Source organism: Thunnus maccoyii, chromosome 1 (genome assembly GCF_910596095.1).
Source record: "Thunnus maccoyii chromosome 1, fThuMac1.1, whole genome shotgun sequence".
Taxonomy (NCBI): Eukaryota; Metazoa; Chordata; class Actinopteri; order Scombriformes; family Scombridae; genus Thunnus; species Thunnus maccoyii.
This window is the reverse complement of record NC_056533.1, coordinates 21,429,823-21,441,900: the sequence shown is the minus strand read 5'-3', so window position 1 is coordinate 21,441,900 and position 12,078 is coordinate 21,429,823. Positions and strand designations below refer to the sequence as shown.

At 39.5% G+C, this 12,078-nt stretch overlaps 1 protein-coding gene across 13 annotated transcripts in view; it reads right to left on the bottom strand.

Annotated features, from left to right (window-relative positions):
- Nucleotides 1–12,078, bottom strand: part of LOC121887811 — a 110,075-nt gene that overhangs the window by 80,447 nt on the left and 17,550 nt on the right. The gene's annotated exons all lie outside the window — the stretch shown is intronic.

The following is a 12,078-nucleotide window of genomic DNA, read 5'->3' as shown; positions in this document are numbered from 1 at the left end:
TACAAAACTGGAGCAAGAAGAAACCCTCCTGGAATCTAATTTCTCCTCAAATTGGATATTATTTGTGTGATTCAAATGATTAGTGCATTAGCAGCATTGATCTTTTATTAGAACGGTGTTGATGGCGCCTGGCCGAAGCGGAATGCAGAGGAGACAACAGACACTGTGGCGGGCACTGGCTAATGTCCTCTGTGCTTAATCATCCTACAGCAGAATGGTTTTATGCATATTTCATTTGCATATCATTAAATCGCTAAGGCATACAGGCAAATGGCAGCGGAGAGCGAGGGAGTGGAAATAGAAAAGCATAAAATATAAAGAGAAAAAAAGCGACTCATTACGCGATGACAATCTTCAAAGCTGCGTGCCTGGTTTCTGGCAACCTGCCAATTCGTTTAATTCAACATTAATTAAAAAAAGTCAGTGCGCTGAACCTTTCCGACACGGATTAATTGAGCACCTTACAATCTGTGCAAGGAGCCATCTCACATACAGAGAATGTCTGTTCACGTAGAACTAATGATGTTTGTGGATTTGTGAATTGAACAGAAATTAGATTATTATGGCGATTTCAGACTTGATGAAATATTTGCATGTGGCCAGCTAAATCATTTAAACAAAAAACTTGTTTGAATGAACGATTCGCCGTTAATTTTGTCGGAGCTCATGTAAGGATTTAACATGCTTTATGAATGAGGGCAGAGCACTGCAGGTGACTGTTGGCAGCAGGTGTGAGCCAGGCTGGATACAAGCTAAGTGACTGGGAGACTGAGAGCTAAAAACCTCCTTACTAGTTTGAAATAACTGAGGCATTTCCCATAATCATTCTACACAATACAACAAATACTGCTTCAAGTTATTCCTCACATAAACATACCCCAAAATATAACCCATACCCTAAACTCAAACGCGATTCACTTAGGCCCATTATATTTTGACTAATTAGTGATAAATTACACCCTCAAACCCCCCAAAACACACACGTGGAAGAAATACTGTGAGAATTAACATTTTGCACATGTAGAAGGACGTAGTTACTGAAGGGAAACACACTGTGAACAACTATAGAGCACTTTGAGAATTCCAATGGATAATTCTGCCATCTCTCTAATTCCAAGATGAATAAATTGTAGTTTTAAGGGACACTATAGAAACCCTCTTAAATTTTTTCTTAAGAAACCTTCTAAAAGAATCAGATTTAGTTTACTGTGACTTTCAACCAAAAAAAAATAAAATAAAATAAAGTAAATAAAGTAAAAATAAAGAATAATAGAAATTAATTTAAAATTCAGTCCTTAATTAAATGAAATCAGTTCTCATACAAAACAATACCCCATGCAGAAAGGTGCGACATTAACAGCATGAAAAACAATTCCAAGGTAAAATTTGATACCGCAGAGACTTGTGTATCTAATTGCGGATTCTCCCTTTTCCAGACATCCTTGCTTAATTCTTCCCCTATGCAAGGCAAATCGCCCCCCCAAGCCAGAATATTCAAATGAAGTGAGCTTCACGCCTCACACAATTAGCCATGTTTAGTAATTTGAGAAATGAGTGCCGCAGGGGCGAGGAGGAGGGGCAGTACAGACAGGGAGCAGGCTGGCAGGGAAAGCCCAGTGAAGTGGGTGGGTATGAGCCTGGCGCTTTGTAACCATGGCACATGCAGATGTCGCTGTAGTTCTTCCAAAAGCTTCTACTGTACCAACCGAGTGGGAGGGAGTTAACGAGGATCTCGTTTGGCATCACACACCTTCACCATGTGTTTCTAAAGAGGGGTGTTAGTGTGCAAGACTAGTGGAGTGTGGGAAAGAGGCTGGCAGCAAGGGCCAGAGGAGATGACGTGGGTGAAACCAGGGTTAGGGGAGATCCCTCCCTGTATGAGGGAATGTGGATGCAAATAACAGCGGTGAAGCATAGGCAATGTTAAACAATACCAGTGAGGTGTCTGTGTATTTCTAAGCCTGTCATAAGATGTAGACATTATGCAGAGTGCTGGCATTAATATGCATGCGGGCCCTCTTTATTATGCAGCTCAGCGTGAGGTAATATTGCCGGGCTGTTCTGCCATGCTTTGGTTACTGTCTGAAAATGTTATCTCTCTTAGAACAAACACAGCCCGCATTGCTTCGTACTCCTATCAAAATGTTTAATTATCGATCATATCCACAGAGGTCAATTTGAAAAGGAAACACAGCATCTCAAGTGACAAGCTCCAGCATTGACGGGGTGCAGAACTGACAACGATAAATATGTCAGTTGGATGATATGGTCCAGACATTATGAATGTCATCTCATGGCATCCCAAAGCATCATTAATCCAAGTATTCATTAGCAGACATTTTTTCTATTTATGGAAACCCTCGCACTTTATGACAATATTCTATATATATTTTGTATGTATTTGTTCCAACATTTAACAGATGTTAAATGATAAGAGAAATTTAAACCAAAGACATAAAAGATCTTTATAGTTGTATAGAAGCACTGTACCCAAAAATTCAGCCTGACATTCTGATACTTCAGTCTTCACTAGAATTTAAAATTAAGATGGAACCACAACTGAGTCTGTCTTAATGCCCTATCCTCAGGCCAATCAATGAAATTTTAATGAAAACCACTACATTAAAACACATGACTAATGCAGGTAGAGATTTAAGGACTTCACTCAAAAATATTCTCCATCAGAAAATCAGTAGATGTCTCCTCAACATACAGTATGTTTAGACTACATGGCAGTTCACTCAGACCATTTCTCTGCCCTGAATCCATCTCTTGCACTAATAAGTAAGCTGTATACCACGCTGGGTCAATGTTACCTCACTTAAGCATTTGCAAAGCCATGATGCCTCACCTTTTGACTCATCACACAGACACACACATAGACTTGATAGAAATGAACCACTCATGCTGTGAAATTCACGCACCTATGTGCATGGCCTGTCTTGGCCACGCTGAGAAACAGCACTATCTCTTTAACAACTGTCTTGTCTAAGGTCTGTAGATTAATTGGTTCCTGGTAATTCTATCAGATTAGTATTAATACCCTGTCACTGAGGCAATCGAGGTGACCCACTCTATCTAGCCAGCTCTTCATAAACTGGTGTGAAGGTCAACTGTCAATCAACCTACACAATATGATAATCAGTCTTTAAAGTCAGCATGAGGACGCCATTAACACCAGCAGTAATGGCTGATGAAAGAACTGTCATAACGGCAGGCCTCCGGGGATGAATGCTTATAGATTGGTTTGGAGCAGAGGAGAAAGAGGAGGAGGAAGCTCAGCCATAATAGTGGATGTGCAATTTTGGAAATCCTCTTCTTGGGACTACTGGTGTGACTGTTGCACTGCACAATAGCCTTTTAGCCAAGAACACCATATAGGCTAACTAGATAGCGAATATTTAGTAGATTTTTATTTCCTTACCAAAATCACAATGATGTCAAAGCTGCAAAGCCTTTTGTTTTCAGTAAAACTAGGAGAGTAAATTGACCTTGCACATGAAGGACAAGTCCAGTGGGAAGTTGACTGTGAACCAGCTCCTCTAACAGAGCAGTTCTCAAAGCATATAGTGCTATGGTTGTCAGAGAGATGGAGATGTACCATCAGAATGTGACTATTGTTTCTGGTCTATTGAGAAGCTGCTGCCTGTTTGCCTGTTTCAGTGAGGTTAGACTTGACTGCCCATGAGAAAACCACTGTATACTGAATAGAATAGGCCTTCCTATGGGATATAGTCACTAAATGCCCCTCCTGAGTCCTGCATGCTCAGTGAGATTTTATATGTGTATGTGATTGTTGACATGTGTAGGATTTGCCTTCTGCCCAATAGAAAGAGACAAAAGATATGAGAGGCCTGCCATCGTCCCTGTCCAGGTCAGAGTTTAACAAAGGAGAAAGGAAGTGAATAAGGAGGGAAGACAAGACAGAAAGGGAGAGGTAGAGGGAGAGTGAAAGAGTGCAAGAGCTGAGACAGTGTGAAAGAAATGGTGTGTCTGTGCTGTGTCCCACAGGGCCTGAACTGGGCGGCTGGCAAGGGAGCCATTACATGTGTGTCTCTGACAGCTCACTCTCTCATTACGGCAGCAGACAGTTAATACCACCACTCTTACACCCGAGCTTTGTAATGCAGACTATATCATCACCCACCACACACACACTGTAATAGTTTTAGTGTCTGCTTTGATATAGTATGCGTTGCACGCTACTTTACATTTGAGCTCTGTAGAGCCACCATAAGCCTGAACCACAGATGATGTCTTTGCCTTGGCAAAGTCAGGCAATGACGTCTTTTGATAGACAAGCTTCATATTGAAGATACATTTTGTTGATTTGTGCATATTGCCACACTGACACTTTCTATCATATCTGAACCAAATAAATATAATGTAAAGAGAAGGCCAACACTGCTCAGCTTCAGAATTCATTATCATTACTTTCTTATGTTCAAGTTATGTTATGTTCTCATGTTTCGTGTAGAGACCTTTAGAGGGGCAGGTGCTTAAAGTTAAAAAGGGGTACTTGTAACAAGATTTTAAAAACACCATACACCAACATAATTTATAGCATAACCTGTTGAATTATAGCAACCCATATTCAAACGTATGTAACATGGAATCTTACAACAAACCGCATCATACTATATCATTGTCTCCTAGCCGATGAAATCTCTAGAAATTACATGTTACCCACAATTTATAGTACTGTCAGGAGACAACCTGTCTGGTTCAAACCTCCCCTGTCCCACCCACTCAAAATGAGCTGAGGCTGTGAATGTGATGAGAAAAAGGCACGAAGCACTCATAAGAATAGAACTAGGCAAGCACACATGAACATGACCTGTGCTGGCTGTGGAAAAAAAAATCTGCTGCCTCCACACTTTACTGCTAAAGGGCAATGACAGAATTAATTGGACTGAAAAAGACATTTCTTCAAGACTTTTTGGCAAATCCTACTGTTAAGGTTATGAAAGAAGGAGCCAACTTCAACAAAAGGATCTGTGAAGTCCATCTGCATCTGTAGCTGCTTAAGCACTGTAGGCATTAGTCAACTCAATACTGATACAAGATCAACATTTTCTGCTTGAAGCTGTCCACTGCCCATTCCAAATCTTTCAAAACTGTCCATTTAAATGAAAAAAAGAAAAAAAAACTACACATAAAATGAATACTGGGAAGCCAAATATCAAATGTAGGAAAAATATAATCTTCCCAATTGTGGTCATGTTCAAGCTAGTTTTGACATACGAAAGATCTTGCATTATGATTGAGCAATAAAATATACTGCTTGTGTAACTTGTTAAAGTCTGCAGCCAGTCATTTGTAATCTGAGTGTTTGCATAAGCGAGGAACAGTCATTCTTCTTGTTCATGCGAGGACTGAAAGTTAGTTATCTGCTGTACCTGAAATGGAGAAAATGATTTAAGTCTTTTCTGTTCATGTAACTCACTGCAGCTGGTCAGAGGAGTAAGACTGCAGCTTCAATGGTTGCTCTTCACATATGTCCAGTCTTATATAAGGTTCCAAAGGGAGGATGGAGGGAACAGAAACAGATGAAGGCCTTGTTTGAAAATGACACGAGAGGCTTGTAATAAGGACCTTGAGACCCATTCTCATTTTTATTCCCAAGAGCCAAAGACACTAAGCTGTGTTTTCAGTGCAAATTTGGAGAATTACCTCGATCATGGCCAGAACAAAAGGAGGAAATGTGCCTTTTAGAGCTAACAGCCTTTTATGCCTTTTACTTCTCAGAACTTTTTATAGATTTGCCTTCTTCTTGTGTGTGCACTCTGAGGAAAAGGTTCATTAAGATGAAATGCCTATTTCTTCTTACATTTCTTTATGTGGTGGACAGGAATATTAACCAATCTGCAGGAACGAAAAAGCCAGACTTCCTCCCAGCCAAAGCTCTTTGGTAATGTTGGCTTCGTTAAAGTGCTATGTTCTTGCCTGCCTGCCATCACGCTAGTCACGATGAAGAAAATGTGCAGGATCAGACAGAGCAGAGGAAGGAAACAGGAAAAGAAGAAGGAAACAAGGGACAAGCAGGAGAGGGATGATGGGGAAGGTTAAAAGTGGTGTAGGAGAAAGTAAGACTAAAAGGTGGAGGGAAGGTCTCAACAGAGTAAGCCACAGGGAAAACATAAAATGGGTTTTGATTTTTAAAAATGGAGCAGGATTTAAATACACTTGGCACTGGTGAGCTCCATAACACTTTGATATGACACCAATGTTCATGTAACTCACCAAGCAGCATTTAGCCAGCATATGCCTTTTGCAAAGACCTCTCATACAATGAGGGGCAAAGAGTGTGATAGCTGGAATTACTAGATTTAAAGGACCAGTGTGTAAGATTCAGTGGCATCTAACGGTGAGGTTATAGATTGCAACCAAATGAATACACCTCCCCTCCCCCTCCCCTTCCAAGCATGTAGGAAAACCTATAGTGGCTGCAAAACTCAAAAAACATGAAAGGCCCTCTCTAGAACCAGTGTTTGGTTTGTCCATTCTGGGCTACTGTAGAAACATGGCAGTGCAACATGGTGGCCTCCATGGAAGTGGATTCGCTCCCTTTGTAGATATAAAGGGCTCATTTTAAGGTAACGAAAAAAATTCTTATTTTCATGTGATTATACAATAATTAAATCATACCTATGAATATTGTATTCCATTCCTGCCAAGTCCATTCCGCTAAATGCTGCTAAATCTTACACACTGGTCCTTTAAGGCATGCTGAATGTACCAAAAAAAAAAAAAAAAAAACAATTCACAATTTACTATTTACAATTTCTCAGACTCTTTATGATTACAGTATCATTTTACTTGATATAATTAGATTTAAAAGATTTAAAATATGCAAAACAAAGAAAAAGATACATGATATATGTTTGTCAATGTTGTTTAAAAAAGCATTTTGGCACAGGGGAGTGGTGTCAAAGTGGAATCAAGTATAGTGGTAATGCGGCAGAGACAGTTGTAAGGGTGGATTTAAGTATGAACTCAAAAAACAGAGACTGTCAAGGGACGTAGAGAAGAGGATAACAAATGGTGGCACATGAGAGTGATGTACAGGATCTACTGAAATTGAAGTTGTGGTGAGGAGAAAATGAGAGAAATTTAGACAAATATCCAGTGGACAGAGAGTCCCTTTACACCTTTCATTAAAATGTGTCTCGTATCCAAATTGTATCTAGATATGATTTAACTTGATTACATTTACACCTTTTTATTAATTAATAATATGTGTCTCCAGTGTCCACATTGAGATCCGATTGAAATCCGATCGCTCTTGTTTCTCGTTTATGTGGGTCCAACAACTCTGCTACTGTATGGACTTTTGCTTGCCTTTTGAAGTGGGTGAAGAAGCAGTCTCTTCTTGACTCCATCCACTAGTGTCTTGAATATCCATAGCTTTCTTGCTAGTAGCTTAGCTCGCTATCTGGCTAATGGCTGTTACCTCGCTGGTTTGGATCAGTCGCGTGCAATAACATATTTCTGCCCATGTAGTCGTTGTATGTAGATTGACAACACAATTGCATTTGCACTTGTGTTCAATGTAGTCACAATGTGTCCCTGACCACCTCTGGAGGTGGTTTGGCCAATCGGATCACGATCCCTCCTCAATGCGTCTTAGGTGCATTTACAGCCTGTACTTTCATGTGGTCAAGCACTATCCGATTGCAATCCAATCACCAGTCAGAGACAAAGAGCTGAGATAAGGAAGCATAAACAGACACATCTAAACACAAATGCAAATAAACCAGTTGTCTTCTAGTTGGGGAGAAACAGCTCTCTGTTGTGTAGCAGTGACAGGCCACATTGATGTCCCTGGAGGCAAGAAATTGTTGTTCCTTTGAACAAGCATTGAGTTAGAATGTATAACTCCGAAGCCCACATATATATAATTAAATTATATATCGTATTAAACTGAATAAGATGTGACACTGATGCAATCAGAAATTAGAATAATATTAGGTGGGTTGTGCATTGCAATACACAGTGAAAAAGAAAATTAAGAAAAGAAAATTACTTCTGCAAAGCAATGACTTGAAAGAGGTTTTCTAGTAACCAAAAAATAAATATTTATTGTTAATCACTCAATAAATAATAATATTGTTACATATGCAATTACAAGTGATCATAATAATGGAGGTTGCCAACACACATCAATATGCCTTTCTCACAGATGACATGTTGACTGGCAAAACACAAGTGTCAAATATTACATAATAATGATTACATTCTTTTCAGGTGTGCCAGTTCCAGGGCCCTGTTAGTGTCAATGCTGGTTCACTAGTATGTGCTACTAGTACACCTTCATGGAACAGCTCCATCATTAATGTTATTAGTTACACATGTCACCTGCCTAGCCTTTTCCTGCTATGAGAAGTCACAAAAGCTGTGTCTGCAATCCTGATTCCCTATACCTCATAGACACTCAATAGCTTACTCTTAAGTGAGCTGTAAATGAATCATCATTGTGTCATCACTGACAGGTGTATTGTTGCACAACTGTAATTTTTGCATCTCTAAAATACAACGTAGTGCATTGTGGGATTACATGCCATGGACCCTACTTTTTTCATTCCGTTGACGGAGGGTAAATATAGCACGCTATATAGTATTTCGCACACTGCCAATGTCTGCTGTTAAAATGCTGAACTATGCCAGGTGCTAAGATTTCTGGCTTTCAGAACTCTCAACAAATTTTCATTGCTCACTGTTGGATAAGAACAGGTGTTCATTGGCCAAACAGCTGTGGATTTAAACAGCAAGATGATCAATTGCCTGAATCACATAACATTTTACAAAACCCATGGGTCAGCTGTATACAATCAACAAATATCAGTAAGGGCGCCCAAATGAGCAACAGGAATTCACTAAGTGCTCCTATCTTTATCCACACATGCAAAACACATAAATCCAACACAATACACACATACACAATTGATTATGAAAATGGTCTAAAATCAACATCTGACAAGGAAAGGCCGCTAACAATTCTTTGCAAAGCAGAAATGCATTTACGGGTAGGAACTAGATGATTTGCTAAAAGCACATATGACCCATTATCACATGGCACATTACATCATTCAGTAGTGGCCCCACTGCAAATATTAAAGCAAACAAGGGCCTTTGATACAGAACTCCTCTTTTTCTTAACACCCTCCCTACAAAGCCCAGGACTAAATTGGATTTTCCCAGCACTGTTTCGTAATTTGAAACATCCATCATTTATTATTAAAGAAAGGAAATAAAAGGAAGAAAGGGAAGTACTGCCTTTGGCAGCTTCAGGAAGCCCTTTGCTAAACCACCACCCACAACCTTGTACTTTTCCACACCCTCGCCTTATTAAACCAGGTAACTTTTTATATTCATTGTGATGGTAGGCCTGCTATCTTTAGTTCTTTTCTCTCCTGAAAAATATCAGTCTGCAATGTTGCTTCAAATGTTTTAAATGACAATTTTAGGGCTTTGGTTGCAAAGTAAACATGCATGCATTTTTGTTTTCAATTGATTATTATTATTGTCACCGCTGGTTTTTACACTTGAGGTAAACACTGTATATAAAGAGTGAAGGGTGCTGTAGCGATTATCTGTGAGCTGGAGGTAACTTTGCTGCTCTCTCAACTTGTGCTGTCTGCCAATTTTGCTTTTTATTTTAATAAATTGTCTGCCAAAAGATGTATGTATGAAAATCTCCAGTAAAACCAGAGCTCTGAAATAAATGGACATTGGACTGATATTTCTCTTTATTCCTTCATTCTATACACCTCAATGCTGAAGGATACCATCTGTTTGGAAGAGACATTCCACCTAAATCCTTACAGGGAGTTGGTGTACTGTTTCTCTAAGGAACATGCCGCTTGAAGGAAAATTAAAAATGTGACATATATAAATATATTTCTCAAAACTTATGAGGTTCAAATGGTAAGTTAGCAAAAAAAATGTATGAATGATTTATATGGTAATGGTTGCTCAGACAGCACTCAGGGTATGAATCTGCATGATGGATATGTCATGTCAGACAGGACAAGGTGAGGAACACACTGCTTTGAATGGCCCCCACAGAAACAGAGGGTGGTGGTGCATCTCTCAAAGACACCCAGGAAATCCTTCTCAATAAAAGCTCCTCCATGTCCTTTTGTAATCCTGCTCTGTATTATCAGTACGCTGCAGCTAAGTGTTGCAATTAGGCCGGCCTTTTTCATGCAAATCAATTTGACAGCACAACAATCAGTTAGTTATGCTAGCTTCAGCTTCCTCTTCTCCCTTCTCTACTCCTTCGCTCTCCTGCCCTCTCTCTCCCTTCTACCTCATTTTCTCTGGCATTTGCAGGGGTTGCTACATTTGCATTATTTATCATATAAGGTTAGAATATGCACCACTCAAGGAAAGCGCCTGTGGTTATTAGCGCAGTATTACAAATGTTAAATGCAAAATGTAGTCATTTGCCTCACTCATGCTCCAATGCATCCCCAAAATATAGCAGGATCATACTGCACTTAAGCTATTCAAATCAAACATGGGATGATGGAGGAGGGACCTGTCCACGGCTCATGTTAAAAAGATACACGGAAAGCTAGGTAAACAGGTCTAATTATAACAGTTTTCTTGGTTTACATACTACATCCCCTCCTTCACTGTGTGTTGAGTCAGATACCATGTATCCATGGTATCAATTTATTAAACCACATACAGGCAGCAGCCATACTACACCTGACATGCAGCACTACAGTCTCAAGCCTTGAGAGGATTTCACCCTAACAACATGCAAACATAAACACACACCTACACTACATGACTGAGTATCATCAATGTACACATTAATACTACTCCAATGGTAGGTTTTTCATACCTTATGATGCATGTGCTGTTGGTTGGTTGGTCATTGTGAATATTAATAGATACCATTTGTTCATAGGAGGAGTCCCATCAAAGGACTGCATGGACTTGTGCTAGTATGATGGATAGATGTGGCTTTATTACCATTACCATTAAAAAGTAATTTACAAGACAAATAGGGACAAGCTTTTTGAATTATGGTTACTTGTTAAACACAAAAGATCTGGAGTCAAAATTACAAACACTGTTATTTTAAAGCTGTGACTACTGCAAGGGATGTCCCAATAAAGTTTTTCTGACCCTAATCTGAGTCCTTTAACATTTAGGTTCAATCAAATACTTATTTTACATAGCAGCAGAAAATATGCAATGTTGATTTCATATGTATCTGGCACATTTAAATAAGAGGTATAGCCTACTAGATAGAGAAGATTAGACTCAGTGTTAAGCAAAATTGCCCACAAGGACATCAGAATTCAGAGATACTTGCACAGGTTCACAATTGCACACTAATTTTCACTTGTATTTACAAGCAAATGTGCTTGTACTGTGGGCTGTTGTAAAGTAGAGCAGTGTTGCAACACCAGCAGGCTGAGGTGGACAAAATGTAGTAGAGTACAGTAATGACAGGATTGGCATTTGATTGGCTTTATTTTAGCTGATACCGATACTTAAAATGTGCCTGGATCAGCCATGATATGACCCTTAGGATTGGTTTGGGACATCCTTAACTGCTACTGATTGCTGCAGATTTCATCCAACACCTGATTCTTTACATAAGAGCAAGAAACTGGACAGTATGGTGGACAGAAGTAGGCAGATGTCAATATGTCTTGCTCTGGTTCACATATAAAATATATTTATGTATACTCTGTGTGTGTGTGTGTGTGTGTGTGTGTGTGTGTGTGTGTGTGTGTGTGTGTGTGTGTGTGTGTGTGTGTCGTGTGTGACCAGAGGGCCTTTTAGTCTCACAGTGCTGGTGTCTCATTAACGTGCCAGCCTACTATAAAAACGATCTAAATTCATCTCTTCATCAAAGTCCTTAGCTAAGTACAGAGGCAAGATGGGGAGACAGCCAGGCAAAATCAGAAGGAAATAACTGCATGTGATCTTTTTTCTAAGGGTCAAATAAATTAAATCTGACAGAAAAAATATCGAGGGAGAGTTTAAAAGAGATAAAAAAGAGCTGTGGGTGAGAGGAGAGAGAGTATATGTGTATGTGAGAGAGACAGAGAG